We start from the raw sequence: 22575 nt of genomic DNA, 5'->3' as shown, positions 1-22575 counted from the left end.
TTTCAGGTAGTTGTAGAGAGTGATAAGGTTCCCTCTGAGCCTTCTTTTCTCCAGGCTAAAGAACTCCAGTTCCCTCAGATGTTCCTCATAAGACATGTGCTCCAGACCCTTCTCCAGCTTCACTGCCCTTTGGACACACTCTAACACCTCAGTGTCTTTCTTGCAGTGAGTGGCCCAGAACTAGACACAGAATTTGAGGTGCAGCCCCACCAGTACCTGGTACAGGGGGATGATCACTGCCCTACTCCTGCTGGCCACACTATTTCTGATACAAGTCAGGATGCTGTTGGCCTCTTGGCCACTGGGCACATTGTTGGTTCATATTCAGCCAGCTGTTGACCAAAACATTTCAGAATGATTAAAGATCCTTAATCCAATGAGTGTTTTAGGATGAAGAATGAAGAAACTGTTAAGTAGCAAGCTGCGTACTCTTGATTTATCATATATCACAAAAGCTGCCTTGATCCAGTAAGTTGATAGTTTGATGAAAATTTTGAGTTACAATCTTCAGGGTAAACTGAATTCGTGTAGGCAGTGAAGAATGGATTTGTCACTCACAGTGTGGGTGTGAGTGTAAACATAATGCTGTCAGATATCCAGGTGGAGTTTTATTGACTGACTTCCTGAGATCAAGGTAAGTTCAAGAAGACTTTTGACCAGAAAAGAAGAGAATTAAGACTTTCTAGTGGAGAGTGTATCTCCACCTTCCTCTTTGAAGAGCAGAGAATGTGCAAGGATGTATTTCAGTGAAACAGTTTAACAGCTGACATGCTAATAAAAGCTTCTTGCACTTCGGGTTGCAGGGTGTAAAGAGAGAAATATGGTACTCACCTTTTAGGCTCTATGCTAAGGTGACACGCCTCTAATTTTTCTAAGGCATTTAAATAGCTAAATAGTTAAAAAGTATAAAACCGCTTCTGAGATGGATAGTTTTCTTACATATCTTACGCTTCTGTCAAGTGAATTTGATATGCAGTCATAGATGTTGTAGTGTTCAGTGTCTGGTTAAAAGAACTTAAATTTCTTACGGCTTTTGTATTTCTGTTTTGGGTTTCTCTTGCAGGTAACTAAGAAGTTACTCTAGTTCTGTTAGAGTACCATAATAGAAAAAACTTCACTGGCAATATTTGGCACTCTAACCCTTCAAGCTATAGAAGTTGAAATTCAGTTTCTAAAACTCGCTGAAAAAGCTGTATGCAGTAGTATTTATCAGGTCATTAGGGTGAGTTTTTCTGTGGTGGGAAATAGGCTATTGGTGTGTAATGTAGTAGGCTGGAGAAACTTCTTACATGCACCCTGTAGATCAGAAATTATTTCACTATTACATTAAAATGTAAGGCATCTGTGCAGAACTTTTTTATATAGCAGGTAAGATGTTAAACTAAAGGAACTCAAGGAATTGTTCAGATGGGATGCATTTTTTTTTCCTTTTTATAATTCCTGGTAACCAGTAGATGTGCAGTATTTCTCCAGAGCAGCTGCTTTCCTTCATCTCCACTAGGTTTTACACACAGTCACCAGTGAGAATACTGGTTTTCACAGTTCGCTGAACAGCTGAAGACAAGTATGGTTGCGTGACTGTTTTCTTTGATTTGCAGAAAGCATCAAGAAGATGCATTTTCTTTTAAACTCACTGAAATCTCCTTCAGTTCTGGTTTAGTTTCCCATGGAAATAAAGTTTATGGACTATTTCAGTCCTAGACTAATACACTTTGAACCTATGTGTTTGCTTAAGTTAAGCTTGAAAAAGCAATAGCAATTTTGAAGCAGTTTCAATGACTTTGTGGAATTTTACGGTTGAGTAAAACAGGCTTGGGTCTTTGCAGTGCTGCAAGAGGACTTTTCCCTTTGTGAAGGCAAGACAGACAGTACTCCTGTCGTTGATGCTGTTTCATAGAGTCATATATCACATAATCATTAGGGTTGGAAAGCACCTTTGGAGATCATGTAGTCCAACCCCCCTGGCAAGGAAGGACCACCTAGATCAGGTTACACACAGAAACATGTCCAGGGAGGTTTTGAATGTCTCCAGAGAGGGAGACCCCTCAACCTCCCTTGGCAGCCTGTTCCATTGCTCTGCCACCCTCAGCATAAAGTAGTTCTTCCTCGTGTTGAAGTGAAACTTCTTGTGTTTTAGTTTATGGCCATTCCAGTGATAGGACAAGGGGCAGTGGGTGTAAACTGGAGCATAGGAGGTTCCATGTGAACATCAGGAAAAACTTCTTTACTGTAAGAGTGACAGAGCACTGGAACAGGTTGCCCACGGGGGTTGTGGAGTCTCCTACATTGGAGATATTCAAGGCTCGCCTGGACAAGTTCCTGTGTGATGTACTCTAGGTTACCCTGATCTTGCAGGGGGGTTGGACTAGATGATCTTTTGAGGTCCCTTCCAACCCTTGGGATTCTGTGATTACTCCTTGGTCTGTGCTTGGCACCGCCAGAAAGCATCTGGCATCATTGTCCTGGCACTCTCCTCATGAGGGATGTTCCAGGCCCCTGATCATTCCTATGGCCCTCTGCTGGATCCTTTCCAGTAGCTCCTTGTCTTGTACTGAAGAGCCCAGAACTGTGTACAGTACTCCAGATGTAGCCTCATCAGGGTTGAGTAGAGGGGGAGGATCACATCCTTCAGTTGCTGGCCACATTCCTCCCAATACACCCCAGGCAGTAAACATAGTTATCACCTAATCTGGATTCTGTGGAGGTGTCATGATAAATTGGAGAGTGCTGAGGTTAACATGGAAGGAGGAGAATCCATACTGTGCCTGTCAGTGGGAACCTGCCATCAGTGAGTTTGTGTCCCTGAGCAAATGCACTCAGGCTTTCTTCATCTCTTTTTTCTTGGGTACATCATGCTGAGAAGTTGCCTGTCTAGGCAGCTGAATGTACTAGTTTTCTGTTTGAAGAGAGGACTTGTTGTTACAGTTATTTCCTTTCCTGGGAAATACAGCATGTGGTGGGGTTTTAATCCCCCTTGTTCACTGGTAAAAATATATGCCTTGAGCATGCTTTCCATGCATGCATATACACAAAATGTAAACGTGGTCAAAATGCATTAAGATGGCTGTCTCTGGCATCTCTCTAATTACTAATTACTACTGCTTAATATTTATTAATGAATAAGAGACTTGAATATACGTTCCTTAATGCAAGTGAGCTATGATGTACACAATTATTCTGCCTTTTCAGTATGTGAACCCTTGCTTTATCCAGCTTCCCAATATTCCGGGCACACTCCTCCGCAGTTTTTCTGTGCCTTTTTCCTTCAGCTCTCTTCTTCCCTGAAAGTGAAAACACTGGCTGAAATGGGAAGCATTCCTCTTCTGCTGCAGTATAAATCTTCAGGTATATTTGCCAACTTGAACAAAAGGCAGACTGGGGCTTCTTACTGCTGATGCAGTGAAGCATTAGGTCTCCATAAACACAAATTTACAGAAATAACAAAAATTGTAGCTAGTAATTTAGTATTTTAATTTATTTGTTTTAACGGTGAGAATGCTGTAGAAAGTAATACAGAGCATGCCCACCCTGTTTAGGGTTGTCTTTACAGTTGCTTTGTTTCAGAGTTTTTATAAATGAGTCTTTCCCGTTTCCGTGGCAACTCAGTTGTCTGCATCAGTTGCCAAGGAACAGCTTCAGCTGCACAAAGGACAGGGACACTGCCACACAGTGATTTCATTCTTGGCGCTAATAGGCAGTGGAAGTGGAAGCTTGATATTCGATGGAGTATGGCGTCCATGCTGACTGTTATCAGGAACTTATTATTTTTAAAGTTTAATTGAGGTACTGGCTTGTCTTTGTACTGCAGCCACTACAAACCTCCTGTTAGATGCAGTTACAGGACTCCTGTGGAAAGGTGTAACAGTTACATAGACATAAAGCACTGGAAAATGCATGTTTTCAGAGCATCAGATCAACCATCTGATAAATTATGATATTCTCTGGTTAAAAAATTATTTATACAATGCAAGGTAAGCCCAAATTCTGTATTTTGTAGAGAGCAATTAGTTCTTTTTCTGCATGTGCCAGCAAAGACAGGATTAAAAGTGAGCACTATTAGAGTTACTCTTGGATATTAGGATAAGTCTTGGACACGTGGCTCCCTAGGATCTCTGGAACTCTAAAAGTATTTTCTTATTTGACCTCTGGTAAAACTACAATCTGGATTCCCATCTGATCTTTCTTTTAAGAAGCACAAACTGGCACCTGTCATCAGTTCATCAGCTTTCTAAAATGAATGCAGATAGAGGGAGCATATTGTGAGTCATGATTCTGTGTTAGTGTAAAATTTTATTTTTGAGGCTGCCTTGCCGCCGTCAGTTCTGTGGCTGTGAATTTCTGAATGCATGATCTCAAAGTAGCAAAGGAATTCATTTGGAATTTTTTACAAAATAATTACGTATTTTCAAAGGAAAATAGTAATTTGCTTTTTTAGTTTTGTAAGTGGCAATAAGGACAAAATATTGTACATAGACATACTAATAAATCCAGTTCTGTGACAGTGAAAGAGAGAATTGAACCTTTCTTCAGAGGCTGCTGTAGAAACAAAAATAGGGTCTTTTGATCTTGGTGTAGAATCTGTAACTCAGATTTAGTCTACCTCCTCTCATTGATTCTCTGATGAAGTGCCATTACTATACAGTGTTACGTGAGTCCTACTCATCAGTGGGTTTTGAGTCAATTAGCATTTGGAATAGCTTCAAGAAGGGTGAAGTGAGTATTATATAATACGGAGTACTTTGTTATATACAGAAATGCAGATACTCTTGTGAAAGAGAGAAGGTGTTGCACAGTGTCTGCCCACAGGTGTGTAAGAAAAGAGGGCAAGAACAGTTATTTGTTCCTGTAGTTAAAATGTCAGGAGGTGTTTGCAATCACAGTGCAGCTTAGAGTAGAAGGAGAAGCTGGGTAACTAGAAATTCAGTAACATCTTTAGTTCTGTGGTTCAGGCAAAAAACTATGTTACCTGCAGCCAGTTTGCTTTTCTAGGTACTGAGTCAGGCATAGTCTCTTAAGGTAAATGTGACCAAAAAACGTTGTTATTTTCCAGGTTTTAGACGCTTTTTAAAGCCCTCTGTCAGCCAGTACTAGCCCTGCTTATGTGAACTGGTGTGCCTGCAAGCTAACTTACAGGAATTCTTTTAGATTTCATTTAGCTTAGTTTAGAGATGCTTTGGCCTTGGAAAACTGGAATTCAGTCCCTGAAGTAAGTTAGTGCTTCTGCATGGTATTCCCAACATTATGGATTATTGATTCAGGTGCAGTTTTCTCTCTGACTGGTGTTATCACCTTTATTACTAAATTCATTATTTTTTAGATTTCTAATATAAGTGGAGAAGTGCTGAAACCTTTTCTGTGTTGTAATAGAAATAATCTGTTGCTTCATAGTGAGGATATTTGTAAGGAAAGCTATGGTGCAATCAGCACAGATAAGCCGCCTGGAAATCAGAGTGACAACTTGACTTAGATTAATGTTTGAAAAGCTAGATACCAGATTTCCAATATTGTATTACACCTTAAGCAAACCAACTACATTTTGCAAGTTAGGAATAAAGTAGTAGGTATGGTGATGGTATTTCATAGTGCAGAACAGAGCGCCCTCAACCTTTTTTCTCCTAGTTAGCTGTAATCTGAAAGCTTTGACCAGAGAAGACAGAATGCATTGGAAAAATAAAAGAGCAAGTTACCTATCTTTTAATGAATGCTATAAATAGCAGCCTATCCTTCGTACTTGCTCTCTCTTTTGAATGCTGTATTCCATAATCCAAGCTCTACAATGTTTTTTAAAAACCATTTGGGTATTATTAAATGGGAAACATCAAATTCCTTTTCTGTGTAATGCACTTGCTCAGATAGCTTTGCAAGTCACTCGAGGCATGATTTACTTAAAAATTATATGAATCAATTGGATACTAAACCATACTTAATGTGAAAGTTATAGCAGAGACTGATAAAAGCCAGGCAACTAGATTAAGTATTTGACCTAAACTTGTCCTTTTGAGCCAGATGTAGGGCAGCATTTGGGCTGTACACTGAGTATAGGTACACTGAACTGTACCAATGTTTTCATCTCCAAGTAGACAGGTTGATTAGAGAGCCTGTGACCACTGTTTAAATATTTATTAAATAAAAATGTTTATTAGAAATACCATTTACAAGGGAGAAAGGACATTTCAGTATAATTGAGCACTACTTCCTGAGTTATTATTAGACCTTTATTTAAATGACAGCAGTTATCCAGATTGTTTAGAACCTGGTCACACTGGGGATTTTTTTTTTTCCCCTCTTCTTATATAATGGACTGTAAAATCCTGATTTGATACAGCAAATCCACACAAATGTTTTATGTAAAGTGTATGTCCTATATTCCGTCTCTCTTTATTGCCTACCCTGCCAAAATCCAATAAACTGTTGACCACACACATGAATAGAAATTTCTAAAAGAAGCCTTTATTTCTGCTAGGTCTATAGTGGCCAAAAAGAATGTATTCTAGAAGAAGGGTTAAATGGGGAAAATGTTTGTTACCCATGTTGGTGAAGCTTTGTTGGGATGGGATTGCTCTATAACTTGCTTACATGGCCTTGTGTGCTCATATTGTCAAGGGCTGGCTTCCCAGCCTGGCTCTGCAGCTGTCAGCACAAAAGCTGCACTGACCAGCCCTGTCCTGTGTACTCCTCCCATCTTTTGATACTGTCTAAGTATCCTTCTGGTTTTGATCCTGGGTTGGAGAGTGTCTGTGTGTGTTTAGTCCAAGTGCCTAATAATTCAGTCTCATAAGAAGGAACTGATGGTTTAAAGATGTTTGTGTTGCCTAACATATCTTATGGCCATTCCAGTCTGAGCCAAAAATCAGTCTCTTTACGCTGCCTCCAAAGAATCTGGAAAAAGACACTAAAGTTAATCAGAAGTATTCCACAGAACTAAAGCTTAGTTTCAGCCTGTGTTACGTATTGGACCTGGGCTGCCATAATTCTGTAACCATGCTACATAATTCTTAACTTTGCCTTAAGAAAGGAGACAGTTGATCAAGTAAATAGCTTCCTAGAAATCTCTTTGTGTAAATTTCCCTGTCTTTACAGGGAAAGAATATCTTCAGACATTCAGAAGAATGTTATCACAGAACTGGGACTTTCTCAAGTATCACTAAAGCCCAGCATTTCTGTGACTGGAATTTCTATTTAGCAAGTTGTCAGTACTTGCTATCTAAAGAGTATACCACTGAAATAAAGTTACTCATACTTTATTGCTGTTGATTTAATAAGGGCATTGACACCAGCTGTGTGATATAGGGGAGTCTATGCACTTAACAGGTTGTTGACCCTTTTTAGTCTTGTGTTAGAAGCAGCTAGGGATGTAATGTTGATTTTACATATCAGTGCATAAAAAGGCACCCAAAAGAACTCCTGTTTTGTTCCAATCCTGCAAAAGGACTCTCCATGTGAGATTCTATATGCCTTGTTTAGTTATTGCCTGGCTCCAGGGCTGCTCCAGTTTTTGAGGAAACTGTTTTGTCTGTTCCTGGTTGTTCAGGTTTTTTAATTCAGGCTGCCCCTTCAGAAATTAGGCAAGTAAAATGCATGGCTTCTGCATTTCTGGCAAGTTGCTGAAAATCTCATGATCCCTCTTAGATTATTTTTTTAATACTTTTTTCTTTGTGAGAGTCTACTCTGTATGCTACCTTGTTATTTAAAACTCTGCAGTGGTGTCTTGAGCTTCCTCAGCTATTCTATATAAAGGACCTACCGTAAGCTCCTAAAGCCTAGCCTACCCAATTAATGCGTATGTTTGTTAGTCTTGCTGGTTTTAAGTGTCACACAGTACAATTGATGGGTTTTTTTCCTATTATTCATTTTCCTGCCATTTTAAACAGCATGTAGAAGTTTGGTTGCATTAAACTTCTTATTTGGTTAACAGAGACAGTTCATAGCAAACTGGGATGCCCTCAGCAAGATCATAGGATCACAGACTGGTTTGGGTTGGAAGGGACCTTAAATACCATCTGGTTCCAACCTCCTGCCACAGGTAGGGACACCTTCCACTAGATCAGGTTGCTCAAAGCCCTGTCCAGCTTAGCATTGAACGCCGTCATGGATGGGGCAGGCACAGCTTCTCTGGACAACCTGTTCCAGTACCTTGCCACCCTCATAGTAAAGAATTTCTTCCTAATGTCTCATCTAAATCTATCCTCTTTCAGTTTAAAGCCATTCCCCCTTGTCCTATCACTATATGTCTTTATAAAATAAGGAACAGGAGGACATACATTTGTTTCCTTATTATAAACTTGTGCAGTTTTCACCTTTGAGACTTTTTTTTTGTCTGCTTATGTTGTGAGGCCTTAATGGCTTTAGCTCATGAGTCACAAAAGCTACATCTAATATTAGCGACATTTGAAATGTGCACACAAGACTGTACTGCCCAGGGTTCGAAACTGGCTTACAGGATTAAGTCTAGTTTAATTCAGCCTCACTCCATTATATGGGGAAAAGCCCCAGGGTAGAGAGTATCATACTTCTGTGCTTAATTACCCAAGCTGGGTCTTCTAGACTGCCTGCAAAACTGCTGCTTTGGCTTATGGAGCAACAGATGATATTGATAGTTCTCTTGCCCTTTTTCAAAGGGAGCAGAGGAGGGTCACAGCAGTCATGAGGCTTCAGAAATACTCACTTTCTTTTGAACATGCACAGGCTTGGCTATATTTTCACTGCAGTGGCAACAGCCCATCCTGTGATTTGAAAGTGAAATTATATTTATTGTTCACATCTGTTGTCAAAGGGAATTCTTGCAAGAAATGATTGTTTCAGGCAAAATGCTCCCTTTTCTGAAGTTGATGGATTTTTTATTTTTATTTTTAATTTTGGGTTTAAATTTGGGGAGGAGCTTGGTGACTGGTTCAGTTTGTGAGGTTTAGCAGCAGCAGCAGGATAGTCTCAGGGGCTGTGGTGGGCAGTTTTCACAGATGTGGCTGCTGCTACATCTCAATATGTGGAGCTGAAATTGATGAAGCCAGCTGCAGGGAGTTGTCAGGGAGGGATCATTTCCGATTCTTTTCACCATCAGTAAATGGCAGCTTTGGAAGGGCAGCGTTGACTCAGGCTGAGAAGTGTGCAGTGTCAAAGGGCATGAATAGCAGGATGTTCTAAGCAAGCTGAATGTCCATTGGCAAGGTGTCTGCAACTGCCTCTGGTACTCGGGGTAATTGTCCTTAGAGGGTTTTTTTTTTACAGCTTCAGTGAGGTGAGTTACATGGGTTATGTGTATTCTTTAGAGTTTGGGTAGGGTTTATTTAGTTGGTTTACAGTTTCTTGGTTGCAGACACTAGAAAGGGTTACTTTGTGTACTGAACGTTGGTAATTTTGTTTCTACGTGAACTTGATCATTTATTCTGTCTAGGGAAGATTTCTTTACAATAATTTGGCCGTGATTTGCCTTTGATCTTTGCATCAAACAGCAATGCTTTTCTTCATTGCTCTCTCGTGATTGCTCTACAATATTTTGAGAATTCTTCTGCTGTGAATCATTATTTGGCAGGTACATGGAGAGCTGCAGGATTTAGCTGAAAACTGACAGCTTTCCACATCCTGCTGATCTTGGCCACATTGCAGAACAGTGGTGGTCTCTTGTACTTCTGACTTTGGAGTCTTGTGTCGTATCTTAGTCAAACTTTTAATGTTGGTTTTGGGCTTATTGTCATAAAAAATACTTGGATTGAATAAAATGTCTGCACAATGTATTAACATATAATGTCTCTTGTTATAATGGTCCTCAGGTGAAATTCCAAGACAAGAAGCTGTTTCTATTAGCATGGCTACTTTCTCAGCATTTAAACTAGTAACTATATCAATCTCTTTAATCCCAAACACTCTCAAATCAAAGCCCAAATGTTTGTGATCAGTTTACAAATCAGCGTGCTTATTTTAAAAATAATGAAAAAGAAACTTTCACTTCCTTCCCCTGCTACTCCCTGCCTTCTTCTTTTTTTTTTTTTTTTTTCCCACCAGATGCTCTTCCAGACTTTCAGCTGGGGATAGGTAACAGTTCCTTGGTACTGCACACTGTATGCTGACATTTAAATTGAACAAGGATTGCATGAATGCCTGAAACCAGAAGTGGGAGCTTTGGGGAAATTACAGAATATTGCATGATTCTTGATTCAGTTGTTCGTTGGCAATGGGGAGGAGTTAGATTCTCCCAAATCCAAGCCAGGGTTATGGTATGGAAAACAAAGCATCCAGCATGTGCAAAAATGAAAACCATATGCAATGCTGCAGTGCCTTTAAACAGTTGTGAGAACATGTGAGATTGCAGTAGAGTTTAAAATGCGTGCAAGTAAATATGGTGTGTTCTTCCCTCTCCTGCTGGTAGATTACCCCTTGATGCAGTTTCACTTCGCAAAGCAGTTTGCAGTTTTTCTTGAGCTGGTTTGTCCCTCAGCCCAAGTAATTTTATTTATTTTATTTTTTTTTTACTTTATTTCTAAACTGTCCCCAGGACTTCTCTATAGCAAGTTAGTGTCCAGTCATAAACAAACTAGTGGAGATTACAGAGGTCTTAGAAATGGTAACTTTAGGATACACCAAAAGCAAATGCTAATAAGGCAACATGGTGTTTGCAATCAGGTTTGGTGGCAAATGCAGGAGACATCAAACCTTCTGGTCAGTGGCCCATAAACTAATGGTTAGGCCTGTCTGCTGAGAGGCAACATGGAGTTTATGAGACCTCTGCCGCTACTCTTCAGAAACTTCTCTACACTCCTGGCAAGATTTTTTAAAGATCTTTCTGTGTACTTAGCTGCCTGCAGCTGGTATTCATCTGAAAGCCTTATTAGATGCCTACCAGTATCATCAGCCACCTAAATACCTTTTAAACTGTTCACTGTAGACTTTGCTGGGACGAGTCTTTTAAATTTGGCTCTAAAGCTCAGGTTTCTCATGCTGTGCTAAGGCAGGTAATGTCAGGTAGAAAGTATATATAAGCAAAACTAGGCACAGTTTTGGGAAGTGTATGGTGGCAGGGTTTGTTTTTGTTTTTCAGGGTGTACTTCACAGAGAAACTTGGGCAGGTTTCAAAAGAGATTATCATAGTTGTTTTAGTGAACCATGTAAAGGTTCCACTTCAGACAAGCAAGTGAGGAAAGCCAGCTGGAAAATGGACTGGCCTTGGAATTTCAGTTCAGTCCCTAGTTCTGACTGACAGAATCAAAGAATGGTTAGTATTGGAAAGAACCTTAAGATCATCTAGTTCCAACCCTCCCGCCATGGGCTTAAACTTTCTAAGCAAATGATGGTATGTCCATCCCACTTTGTTTTTTGCAGTGAGGTCAGGGGCTGTCTCTAACACTCTGCTTAAATTCTCATAGCAAGTGATTCTTAATCTTAACAGCAGTCTAGTATAATAGAATTAAGAGATTTTCAAAAAGCCTGGTAGGGCTGAGCAGTAGAAGGCCCTTAACCCAAAGGGACGTAGGGTAGACACTTGACTTCATGGTGGCTTCCCATTGGTTTCTCCCTAGCAATTCCTGGAATAACCCAAAGTCTTCTCTCCTACAGTTCAGCTTTTCAGCTCTGCTGCTTACCTTCCCAGTCTTCCTTCACAGCCTCAACTCACATATTGCTGGGGCACTGCAGACTCTACTAAACAAACTACCTCAGTATTTAGGAGAGGATGTAGGTTGTCTTAAGCCATAAATCACTTCTGTATTTTTTACAGAGTACATAACCCATCCCTAACCATTACCATTTAACAAAGCAACACATAATTTGATCATTTGCAGAGAGGTTTGCTGGATAACCTATTTTTAATGCAGGATTTGTGGGATCCTTTCTTGTTGTCCTTTAAGTATGGCAGCTGCAAAACAATGTTCAGGGAAAATAGGGTGGTGTTCAAGGATGGAGGAAGGCAGCAATACAGGAAAGGCTGAAGTACTCTTCTATTCCCACATCAGCCTCTGTAGACAAAACTTCTTTCCTACGCAAATGGCTTGGGAGGAGGAGAAGCAGGGGCAATAGCTCAGTTGGGAAATTAAATTTTGACATTAGGAGAAGCATTTTCATTAGGAAGTCAGTATAACACCAGAGCAGTTTGCTCAGAATTCGTATAGTCTTCGTTCCTAGACTTTTTTGGAGCTTGAGTAGATGGAAACCATGAGGAAGAAATGGGAGTCTGGCCTAAAGATCTCCAGAGGTCATTTCCAACTAAATAGCTATGGTTCTGTGAACATTATTCTTTATTTTTTTATTGGCCTGTTTGGGTAGCCCAGCAAGCCCAGCTTCTGTTGTGAACTGGTGGTGAATAGCAGTTCTTCATTTGTAGCCCACAGTCAATGTGACAGACCACATTTCTCAGGGAAGAGTGTACCTTTGACTGTTAGGTACATTGCAGCTACTCATCTTGAATCCTGTGTATTAGCTGTGTAATAATTTACCCATCTAGAGGTTTGATAGTCTTGACATTTCATTCTCTTATATGCTTTGTAAATCACAACTGTTGATACTTTGTCATTGTTGTCCTTGGGAATAATTTTCTTTTATTCCTCAGGACACCTCACTGATCTGCATTATCAATCTGCTTGCTGATGGATGAATATGTGCAAAGATTCAAGATTTGTGCAGGTGTGTGTAGTAAAACTTTATGGAACATGGATTAAGTAAAAATAAGAGACAGCACACTGGCTTCCCATGATACATAGATTCTGAGATTATGTTTCTAAAGGTTAGAAAAAACCCTTCAATTTTGTATCCTTTCGTAGGATCCACAACATCCAATCTTCCATCTGTTTATCTTAGAAAGAAACAACAGCCCTCTTAGCCTCAAAATCGTAAGATAACTATTTAATATTCAGTGCAAATATGACTTCTAGATACATGAGTTTGTGGTATCTGTCATTAAGATCAAATATGTGTGAAGTAGGCTTATTTTTTAAATATGACCTATTGACATAGTATGTTCATATGAAAATAGAGGATATATAAATATATCTTGTACAGAGCACTTTATATCTTAAGGTCCTTTCCAACCCTAACCATTCTATGAGTCTATGTTAAAGCTTGTCTGAGTTACATAAACATGAGCTTCTGCATGGTGTATTTCTAGAAATACTGTCATTTTTATTTCTGTTTAAGAAATGTACATTTACATAATTTCTAGGAGGTAGCATGTACAGATGGTAGTCTACCTCCTTTTCTTTTTTAAATTTTTCTATGGCTTTACCAAGATACCTTCAGTCCTCTTCCACAACTGTTTCAAACATGTCTCTGGAACTAGCTGTTGTTAGTTAATGCAGTATCAGTTGTTAGAGCTGGAGCATAAAAGGTAATTGAATCTCTCCCATCATCCTATCCTTGTGGTTCGTCAGTATGTTCTTACTTTTGTGCTTACCTTTAATTAGGTATTTTTCTGTTTATCTCTAAGCAGCTGTGGCAGTCATTACAAATGTAGTAGAGATTTGCCTGGTTTTGAAACTCAGGATGAGTTTTAAGATGCTAATGTTCAGTGTCATAGAGAGACGGTTTTTGTAGTACCAGCTCAAGCACGCGTGATGTAATTAACATGTTTCACCCAGAGTGCATCTCCAGAGCTTTGCTGTCAAGACAGAGCAGCATCCTAGAAAGCAGTTTCCTGTTTGGCTGGGGTTCTGTTAGCAACACTGCCAAAAGATGCAGTAGTATCCTCTTGCCTCTTCTGTGCCAGGACACAAAGATGACTGACTGGGATTTCAAAAGCATTAAACCCAGTAAAAAACTGGGGGATGGAGAGAAAGTACTGTAGCTGGCCAGAGGTGGAAGGATGTGACTAACCTCATGACAGCAGCACTAATGTGGGTTAGCTGCAGGTGTTGTTGGTGGAACTACATCCTAGCAGATAGCTGAGAAATATATTTGAGTTATGTTCATTTCAGAAGCCTGTAATTTAGTCACATTCAAGAGGGTTTTCACAAATATTTCAAAAGTCATGAACTTGGCTTTAGCTTCCTAACCAAATGGTGAGTCTGTGCTCCAGATTGTGGAATTATAACTGCTTCTCATTGAAATGAGAGTTCAAAGATCTTTAATATGAAAAAACCTCATGTCAGAGTTGTAGTTGTTGAAGCTTCCCACATCAGGGTGATGTGAGACTTCCTCATAGCATGGAAAGTTTTACTCCAGATGCATCATTCCTTGTCAAATTTTGAAGAACATTTCAATTTTTAGAAGAGGATTAATATTTTTATAAAAAGGGGAAAGACAAGGAATAAAAGGCAGGGGGAAGGACAGGCTTCTGGTTAGAACAAGATATTAGTTGATCTCTTAGCATTGATGGTGCTTTACATAGCCTTGTTGAGCTCACTTCTGTGTGTGGAGGGTAAGCAGACTTTGCCTGCTGGGGAAGAGACTTTTCCAACTCTATTCCCTCCAACAGCAGCTTCCAAGGGATAGTTCCCACGTGACTGATAATGCTCAGTGTATGGTGAAGTCATGTGGAGTTTGTCTTTTATATAAAAGCTTCTTGGTTTCCTTTCATCAGTCTTCAGAATTCTCAGCTTATTTATTTATTTGCTGCTTCATGCCTCAGGGGAGAGGACTTTAATTTAGAGATACTGCTTATACAACCAAAACAAAGGTTATTCAGCAGGCTCTGTTTCCTGAGTGTCCTTTTCAGCTTTTGAAATGAAGATGATGTGCATGGTAAAATATTGCGCTGGAGTAGCAAATAGCATTATTTTTAGAAGATGATGTTTTGGCGGTAGGAAAGTCACAAGAACATGGGCATAGTTGTGATCTGTTCTCTAAATAAAGCAGTGTTAAAGTGATGAACAAGGAGGAAATGTTTTTTATGGCTTTACAGAAATCCCTTGTGCAAAGTTCTTAACTTGTGTGTATGTAGTGGTGCTTAAAGCTCAAGGAGTTTGCAGCCCATTAGAACAGTTCTTTCTGCTTAGACAGGAAAAAGTGCAAGTGCCTGCCTTAGGCCACAGAGTTGGCTGATGGAAAGCAGTGTGGTCTGCTTCAAGTCACAAGTAACTGTAGGCATACACTGTTAGGGCTTCACATGAACAGTTGCTTTCATGATTTACTTCTTATCCTACTTGATCACCTTTGACTGTTACTGAAACACATTGGGATTTTAAGGCCGTGTAAGAATAATTTCTCTGTTGCTAACACTGGAGAATGAAAAATGCGTTGCATGTGGCCTTTTGAGATAAAACCATCCAATATAGTAGTGAGGTAATTACAAAATACTTTAGAAGTTGTAACTTTTTCTTTCCTGAAGAGAAAGGTAGTCTCTGCTAGCATCATTTTTATTTAGATGTTTCAGTTTTCCCAGTGGTAAAAGAGTCTGTTTAGTTTTCTTGTTTTGTTTTTCGACTTAGGATGTTCAAGAAAGCTCAGTTTTGTGGGTCTCTGCAGGATGTTTAGCTTTGAAGTTAGGAATAATGGTTGTTTTTATGATTGTGTTAAAGATGCAGAATAACAAAAATCATGGAGTCCTTCACTTTTGAGTTTTATGAAAACAAATATTTTAAGTAAATTTTACCTTATTCTATTTTGAAAGTAAGAAAAGACAAAGCAAAACAGAAAGCTAGTTTTCTGTTATTGATAAACTTTGAGTGTTACAGTACAACCACAGAAGGCTTTTCAGTGGTTGTCTGTAATCTGTTTTGGCAGTGAACTGTTGTGCAGCCTACCCCTTCCAAGAGTCATTTTTATGTCTGTATTTATTTAAAGTATCATACTTGATACTTGATAAGTGAGGAGATATGTTAAATAGCCGAGACCTCTGCTCCTCTGTCAAATTTGAGTCAAGCCAATGACGTAAAATATTGCGGAGATAAAAATATGTGGTTTGCAGTACACTGTGTGTTTGCAAAGGCCTGCTTCCTTACAAGAATCGATTGTTCAGGATTTTTTTTTTAATATATTAGTTTTTTCTTTCCTGTTTTTATCCAGTTATTTGAAAACCTTCAGATTCAGGTGTGTATGGCACTTAGTATAAGGTTGTATGTAGGTCAAACTTCTTCTTGGAATAGTCCAAATGATGTATTAGACTCTGCTTTTTGCCTGTAACAACATGTTATGACTGGTTGTATGGTTTAGTATTCTGGCACTGTGTTCTAAAACTGGAATAGCCAGGATAACTGGATTAGCCTGGAGAAGAGAAGGCTGCATGGAGACCTCATAGCAGCCTTCCAGTATCTGAAGGGGGCATATAGGGATGCTGGGGATGGACTCTTCTTTAGGGACTGTAGTGGTAGGACAAGGGGTAATGGGTTAAAACTTAAACAGGGGAAGTTTAGATTGCATATAAGGAGGAAATTCTTTCCTGTTAGGGTGGTGAGGCACTGGAATAGGTTGTCCAGGGAGGTTATGAATGCTTCATCCCTGGCAGTGTTCAAGGCCAGGTTGGATGAGGCCTTGGGTAATATGGTTTAGAGCGAGGTGCCCCTGCCCATGGCAGGGGGGTTGGAACTTGATGATCTTAAGGTCCTTTCCAACCCTGACTATCCTATGATTCTATGATAATAGCTGTGGACATGCTGCCATTGCTTTTGAAAAGGAGAGAGAGAATTGCATGCTGCTGAGAAGCATGAGTTTGGTTTTGGTATTACAAAAACCCTGTGTTTCACAGTATCACAGTATGTTAGAGATTGGAAGGGACCTCAAAAGATCATCTAGTCCAATCCCCCTGCCGGAGCAGGAACACCTAGATAAGGTTACACAGGAACGTGTCCAGGCGGGTTTTGAATGTCTCCAGAGAAGGAGACTCCGCAACCCCCGTGGGTAGCCTGTTCCAGTGTTCCGTCACCCTCACTGAGAAGAAGTTTCTTCTCAAGTTTAAGTGGAACCTCTTGTGTTCCAGTTTGTACCCATTTCCCCTTGTCCTATCATTGTTTGCCACCGAGAAGAGCCTGGCTCCATCCTCGTGACAATCCCCCTTTATATATTTATGTACACTAATAAGGTCACCCCTCAGTCTCTTCTTCTCCAAACTATAGAGACCCATCTCCCTCAGTCTTTCCTCATAAGGGAGATGCTCCACTCCCTTAATCATTTTAGTTGCCCTGCGCTGGACTCTCTCCAGCAGGTCCCTGTCCTTAAACTGAGGGGCCCAGAACTGGACACAATATTCCAGATGAGGTCTCACCAGGGCCGAGTAGAGGGGAAGGAGGACCTCTCTTGACCTACTAACCACCCCCCTTCTAATACAACCCAGGATGCCATTGGCCTTCTTGGCCACAAGGGCACAGTGTCAGCTCACGGTCACCCTGTCGTCCACCAGGACCCCCAGGTCCCTTTCCCCTACACTGCTCTCTAAGAGGTCATTCCCCAATCTATACTGGAACCTGGGGTTGTTCCTGCCCAGATGCAGGACTCTACACTTTCCCTTGTTATATTTCATCAAGTTATTCCCCGCCCAAATCTCCAGCCTGTCCAGGTCTCGCTGGATGGCAGCACAGCCTTCTGGCGTGTCGGCCACACCTCCCAGCTTAGTGTCATCAGCAAACTTGCTGATAGTACACTCAATTCCCTCATCTAAGTTATTGATGAATATATTAAATAACACTGGTCCCAGTACTGACCCTTGAGGCACTCCACTAGATACAGGCCTCCAACTAGACTCCGCCCCATAGACTACAACTCTCTGGCTTCTCTCCTTCAACCAGTTCACAGTCCACCTCACTACCCGATCATCCGGACCACACTTCCTCAATTTAGCTGCAAGGATGCTGTGGGAGACTGTGTCAGAGGCTTTTCTGAAGTTTCCTTTCTGTCTTCAGATTACTAATTACTTTTGAAAAGGTTTTGCTGTTTCTAATGATACTTGTTGCACAAAACTTGCTTTATCAGGTAGTTCAGTGTCTTTGAAATTCAAACCAGAAAAGTAAACATGTTTTCTTGCATGAATGAGTAGGACCAGTTAACAGAGAATTGGAGAACGGAATAGCTGGAGCACATCTGGGAGTCTCATTGGTGAAGGACAAAATAAAATACCAAGAACTGCATGTGTCTGCAGGTACCATACACAATAGAAGATGTTCTCAGAAGATAGGAGCTCTATCTTTATTCAGTACACTCATTTTTTAACAGTTTTTCTAAGCTCAGAAAAAAATATTGTATTAGGGCCCAGACAGTGGGGCCCTGATTAGCTGTTGTGTTTTCTGTCCATTACAGATTAGTATCTCCCTCTGGAATATGTTGAACTGAGAATTTATATTTTTGGGATATTGACAACCCGTGACTCCCTCCAAGACTGGAAATGTGAACGAGGGCATGGTCAAGGAAGCATGTTTGTTGTTGCTTGGTAGGTTATGATATTTTCTAGACAAAGATGATTCCCACTTGATTTCAGGTAGTAATAGTGTTTGGTTAGAGAAATTAATCAAATGAGTCATCAGTTTTTTGGATGCATAGCAGAGTTGAGTAAGTCTCCAGGTAATTTTTGTAAATTACTTTGTTAATACTTTGTGCTGATCTGCTGTTGTGAAACCCAACTTTTCTTTTGAGCAGAAGCTCCTGGGGTAAAGGGCAGTGGCACAGCTGTGGCAAGCCAGTTCAGCAGGGGGTGACAGTTCTCAGGGTATCTGCTCTCCCTTTGTACCACCAGCTGGCAGAAGGCTGGTGCAATCTGCTGGTACCATTAACATCTGCCTTTCTGGGTCAGGAGCTTTTTAATACAGACCTCCAGTGACCGCAGCCTTTGTGGAGAGTTACCTGAGCTAGCAACATAAAGGGAGGGAAAAAATACATTGAAACTAGATCCCATGCTGCTCTTCTAATTCTTAAATAAGACATGTCATTCCAGAGTAATTTTGCTGTTTCCATTTACTGGATTTCTGTAATTCTGAAGCAGAGCCCTTAGGAAATCACATAGGATGTCATAATATGGCTGTGCTGTAATATCACCAGTTTTTACTCTGAAGCCTTGGCAGTACCTAAAGCATCTGCAAAAACGTAGAAATGTCTCTCTGTTGAAGTTGAGGGGAAGAGATCTTTTTACAGCTGTAAAAGCAAAGGCATTGGAGATACGTTACTAACTTTAGCATTTAATTGATGTGCTATAGCAGTGATAGGAGATGAACTCCTGCAGTCCTGGGAAAGAGAGAAAGAACTGTTCAGAGGAGGAATTGACCAACATTAACCGTCTTTCTGACTTTTGGAATAGAATTTCCAATTTTGTTTTGGATGTTGAAGTTTTCTACATTAGAAAGGGAAGAATTAAAATGGCAATGAATAGTACTGTCTGCCGTATCAGAGGGTGGAGAGGAAGGATTCTCTGAATTAGAGGGTAGAAAAATCTTATATAAAAAGCAAGCATTGCAGAGGAAGAGAGCGTTTGATGAAACAGGTCAGAGAAAAGGATCAGTTAATGGAGAAACAGTAGAGTTCAGAAATAGGGAAATAACAGAGTGAGAAACTTTCTCAAAGGTAATACCAGTGTGTGTTTGAGACAAGAAAGAAATGAAAAGAAGTGAAAGATAACAGGATCTGGATAGCGGTGGGTCTTTCAGATGAGTACAGGGCAGATCAAGCTTAATATCTGTTTTATGACTGAATCTTCATAAGGCTGCTGGAGAAGACAGTGCAACCCTGCCCCCATCTTTAAGAATTTTTTTTGCTTTTTGCAAAAAAAACTTGGTGATGCTTGAAAGGATCCAGCTGGCTGGAAGCACCCACCTTTACACTTTATTTCTGCTTGGTTGCTGGTTGTTTTCACCTTTTGTAACTAGGCTTATATTTTTCTGTTGCAAAGATAACCTAAGTTCAGCATACTCACAGGATCATGCTATTTCTGGTGAGAACTTCACTGAAGGGGAGCGGTTCCTACACAGTCTTGCTGCATGTGTTACTAATGATCATTTGAGCTATTTCATAGGAAAAGCTCCTTTATAAGTCAATGACCTAGACATTTTTATGAATCTGTGTATGTATTTATTCAGTAAATAAATCATAAAGAATTTAAATTCAGCTCTCAGTATCTCTAGGCTGAGGACTGACACACATTGGAAGCCTAAGGAGAATGAAAACAGGAGCTAAGGCAGTCCAGCCGTGCATGGGAAAGTAAGAAGCCGTGAGCCTGCTTCCTCACGTGAGATTCCCTTGTCTCACTTCAGATGTTTATAGCTTAGCCTCCTCTGTTTAAGCTAATTGTCTAGGCTATTGTAATAGCTAGTGGAAAGATAGGCATTTCTAAGGCATGACTCATGTGATCTTTTGTAAGATGAGATGGCCTGAACCTGTATGAGAGGATTGTTTCTTTGTGAAATGGAACTTGAGGTAACCAGAGTACATGTAGATGTTTGCATCATGGAAAGACACAGCTGGGGCAGAAGAGCACCGTGGTGCTGGAGGACATGTCTGGCACTGGGCACTGCTAGAAGCAAAAGGAAGACAAAGGCAATAAGACTTTCTGTTACCTGTGAATTCACCCCCCAAATAGGCATCATAATAGCTCTCTTAGAGGAGGGTAGCCTAACTGACAAATGGTTGGTTTCCAGTTTTGAGGGTGTTTGTTGGTTTTATTTAATCCCTCTTGGGAGGGAGTGAGTTATATAACAACATGTCAGTACACCCACAGCAGAAGAGTGGTGACAGTCACCGGGTGCGAAGAGCAAACTCAGGATGCTGTTTGCCCTGAAATCTTAAATAAAATGGGTTGTTTGGAGGTGTTTAATTGCAGGGTTGGCAGCTCCAATTTTTCTGTCCTTAATTTTGTGGTAGTCATTGTCTGTCTTGAAAATGTGGCTTCAGAACTCCTGCAGCTTTGTGTGAGAATCTGTATTGCTTTTTTAATTCTCAGCTGCTAAATGTTAGGCTTTGGAAGAAACTTTGGAAATGTGATTCACAGCATTTTATCTGCATACTGATTTTTATTCACCATTGAAGATCTTCCATCTGCTTTTATGTTAGAAAGTTTGGGGCTGCCTTTGTGGATTTTGGGCATGTTGATTTGTCAGTGTTCTAAGAATTTTTGATTTGATTACTTAGGCAGAAGTAATCTGAATAGTTCAAATTTTTTGCTACCACTCAAAACGGACTATAGTAGAAGAGAATGCAGACTGGGGGTGCCTTGCATTTTTGGTAACATAAAAAAGCTGGAAAAGTTGTATTTTTTTAAGAAAAATAACAGCTTGTAGGGTTTTCTCACTGTATGTGTGTCTCAAAAGAATAATTGACAACAAGAGAATTAGATTTCTGGTAGATTTCCTGGCCTATGAACATCTAATTACATTTATTAACCTGAAGTAAAAAACAGTTGTCAGAAAACAGGACATGTTTATGTAATTATTTTCACTGTTTATCTTGTGATAGCAAAATGCACACAGACAGATCAATATAACAGTCCCTGTTAAATGTTTCTGTTCTGTAAGACTTGGGGAATGATGCTAATGCAAATGCTATTCTGAAACTATCCTGATGATAGTTTCAGAAGTTTCACTTGTCATAGTGAAAATGCCAAAGGTAAGGAGGGGAATCTGCTAAAAGCTAAATTATGCTCAGTTTCTGCATGGTGGCTATCAGAGAAGGTACTCAGTTAACCAGGCCTTTCTGTAGAAAGATTCTGAAAGCTTTTCTTTGAGCAGTTATGAGTGTCCATCAGGCTTCAGTCTGGGAGAGCGTTGTTGAACTGATAATTCTTGAGCTTTATTAGGTAATTATATCCACAGATCACAAAATCACCTCTTCTTTGTCCTTCTGAAACTATGTCTTTGTTTTGTTGTCATGGTTTAACTCCATCTGGCAGCTAAGCACCACACAGCTGCTTGCTCCCCACCAACACCAAAGCAGGATGGGGGGAGATAATTGGAAGGGTAAAAGTGAAGTTACTTGTGGGTTCAGATAAGAACAGTTCAGTAATTGAAATAATAATGATAATTTGTAATGAAAGGAAAATAACAGAAATAAATGCCAAGACAGACAAGTGATGTAAATGAAAACATTGCTCACCACCAACTGATATACAGATATTTCCTGAGTGGCAGCTGCCTGGCCAGCCTTCCACTAGTTTATATGCTGAGCACTATGCCATATGGTCTCGGATATCCCTTTGGTCAGTTGGGGTCAGCTGTCCTTGCTGTATCCCCTCACAATTTCTTCTGCACCCCTAGCCTGCTCACTGGTAGGGTGATGTGGGGAAGCCTTGTCTCTATGTAAGCACTGCTTAGCAGTAACAAAAACACCCCTGAATTGCCAACACTGTTTCCAGCACAAATCCAAAACATAGCCCCATACCAGCTACTATGAAGAAAATTAACTGTATCCCAGCCAAACACAGCACATTTCTGTAGTTTGCTTTTTTGTCTATTACCTTAAATAGCTTAATATCTTTGGTGGATGTTGTCAATGCACTCCTCACCCCTGTACCGAGAGCAGGAGAGCTGTATGTCTTATACTTTTCAGCATAGATATCTCTAGATCTCCACTGATGATGGCAAGAATTGGAAACATGAGTAGGAGTATGTGGTCAATCTTTCAATGAATTATTCACTTGTGCACGAAGGACCATTGCTATTTTGCATACTTAGCATCCTAAAAAGCCTTAACTGTGGTCTTTGTTAAAAGTCTAAGTTGAAATTTTAAGGAAAGGAACTGCATCAGTCT

The 22575-nt window shown here is 40.2% G+C and overlaps 2 protein-coding genes across 7 annotated transcripts in view; both read left to right on the top strand.

Moving 5' to 3' along the window:
- Positions 1–22575, top strand: part of SPART (spartin) — a 467162-nt gene that overhangs the window by 111242 nt on the left and 333345 nt on the right. The window contains exon 8 of one of the 4 annotated variants that reach the window (XM_061345462.1): positions 11212–11248. The exons of the other annotated variants lie outside the window; for them this stretch is intronic. The gene's annotated coding sequence lies outside the window, so the exon portion shown is untranslated. Of the gene's footprint in view, positions 1–11211; positions 11249–22575 lie in introns of those variants that run through there. 4 annotated transcript variants of the gene reach the window in all.
- Positions 1–22575, top strand: part of DCLK1 (doublecortin like kinase 1) — a 259045-nt gene that overhangs the window by 28223 nt on the left and 208247 nt on the right. The gene's annotated exons all lie outside the window — the stretch shown is intronic.

This window comes from Neopsephotus bourkii, unplaced genomic scaffold (genome assembly GCF_033783945.1).
Source record: "Neopsephotus bourkii isolate Nb327-2 ecotype Australia unplaced genomic scaffold, CSIRO-AGI_Nbou_v1 NB_38, whole genome shotgun sequence".
NCBI lineage: Eukaryota > Metazoa > Chordata > Aves > Psittaciformes > Psittacidae > Neopsephotus > Neopsephotus bourkii.
Note: the sequence above shows the minus strand (reverse complement) of the source record. Positions and strands in the feature narration are given on the sequence as shown.